Source organism: Octopus bimaculoides, chromosome 8, assembly GCF_001194135.2.
Source record: "Octopus bimaculoides isolate UCB-OBI-ISO-001 chromosome 8, ASM119413v2, whole genome shotgun sequence".
Lineage (NCBI taxonomy): Eukaryota > Metazoa > Mollusca > Cephalopoda > Octopoda > Octopodidae > Octopus > Octopus bimaculoides.
This window is the reverse complement of record NC_068988.1, coordinates 65329771-65331606: the sequence shown is the minus strand read 5'-3', so window position 1 is coordinate 65331606 and position 1836 is coordinate 65329771. Positions and strand designations below refer to the sequence as shown.

The 1836-nt window shown below is 36.7% G+C and overlaps 1 protein-coding gene across 2 annotated transcripts in view; it reads right to left on the bottom strand.

Moving 5' to 3' along the window:
• Positions 1–1836, bottom strand: part of LOC128248585 (atrial natriuretic peptide receptor 3-like) — a 266524-nt gene that overhangs the window by 259399 nt on the left and 5289 nt on the right. The window contains exon 1 of one of the 2 annotated variants that reach the window (XM_052970157.1): positions 447–528. The exons of the other annotated variant lie outside the window; for it this stretch is intronic. The gene's annotated coding sequence lies outside the window, so the exon portion shown is untranslated. Of the gene's footprint in view, positions 1–446; positions 529–1836 lie in introns of those variants that run through there. 2 annotated transcript variants of the gene reach the window in all.

Sequence of the window (1836 nt, the reverse complement as noted above, 5' to 3'; positions counted from 1 at the left end):
TATATATATATATATATATATATATAGAACACATTTTGTGTGGGTTCATTTGCGCATCGATTTGTTTTTATGGTTTTTTTTTTTATAGTGAGTCCGGTTTAACAAGTTCGACACACACACACCACCACCAGATACATATATATACGCACGCGTATATGTGGATCTACAATCGCTAGAAATAGAACGCAATACTCGTAGTGGCTTTTCTTATTCATTCCAAGTTCCTCATTCACATCTATCAAATAGATGTATAAGTATGTATGTAACTATTCAATTTCTTTCCAATAGAGAAGGAGCCGGTTTCTAACCTTCACTGAAATTTCAATAACATCAACAGGGTATATTTGAATTTATGTATGCATATGTGAAGATTTGTATGTTGTGTTTCATGTATATATATTCTCATGCATATAATTGCATGTCTAGATATGCTCATATATACTTACATGATAAACTTCAGAAAAGTTTTACAGATTTTTACAGTTCCAGTGATGGCTTGGATCAGTAGTCTTCGAATCAGCTTTCTTTCTGGTTTTGAAAAATGGATGGATGGATGGATGGATGAACAGACGGACGGACAGACAGAGAGATAGATAGATAGATAGATAGATAGATAGATAGATAGATAGATAGATAGATAGATAGATAGATAGATAGATAGATAGATAAATAGATAGATAGATAAAGAGCTATGTGTGTGTATGTACATATATCTATACACATGCATATATATATATATATATATATATATATATATATATATATATATATATATATATATATATATATATATATATACGCATGTATATATATGTGTGTGTGTGTTTGCATGTATGCATGTATATATAGCTTTTACTTTTTATCTTTTATTTGTTTTAGTCATCTGACTGTGGTCATGCTAGAGCACCACCTTGAAGGGTTTTAGTCAAACGAATCGATCCCTGGACATTTCTTCTTTTTTTTTAACGCCTAGTACTTATTCTATCGGTCTCATTTATCGAATCGCTGTGTTATGGGGACGTAAACACGACACCGATTGTCAACCAGTGGTAAGGGACAAACATAAAGACGCACACACACAAACACAAATAGATACAAACGTGTGTGTGTGTGTGTGTGTGTGTGTGTGTGTGTGTGTGTGTGTGTGTGTGTGTACGACAGGCTTCTATCAGTTTCTGTCTACCAAATCCACCCACAAGGCCTTGATCGGCCCGAGGCTATAGTAGAAGACACTTGCCCAAGGTGGCACTCAGTAGGACTGAACCCGGAACCATGTGGGAAGCAAGTTCCTTACCACGCACCACTTAGTGTAGCTTCGTTGGATTTCGAGCTCCATCGTTAATTTTATATTGTGTTGTGTCCATAGTTGGAAGCAACAGTCGAAGCGGCTGAGGACGTATGTCCTCCAAAGGACCATCAATGTTTCCTTTTCTTTCGTTTTGAAAGTTCGAAAGATCTTTCCACCTAGCCATCTGCATTTTATTGCCAAATTGGTTAATATGCATTTGGAAAGATGCATCATTGCTCATGTCACGCACTGATTTTGATTCAAGGATTGCAATTCCCACCGGGCCAGTGTATCCTGTCTGCATGTCGTTTAGCTTTGTTTGGTGGCAGCGCAGGGCTTGGAATTTTCTTGCATTAAACTGTATGTTGTTGTCCTCAGCCCACCTGTATATTGCATCCAACTCCCATTACAGATGTGCAATATTTCCATGACTTTGTATTGTCTGAGAGACTCTTGTGCCATCTGCATAGCAAGTAAGGGTGGCTATCTAAGTAGCTGAGGGTATGTCCGAGAGGGCCACTATGAATATATATATATATATATATATA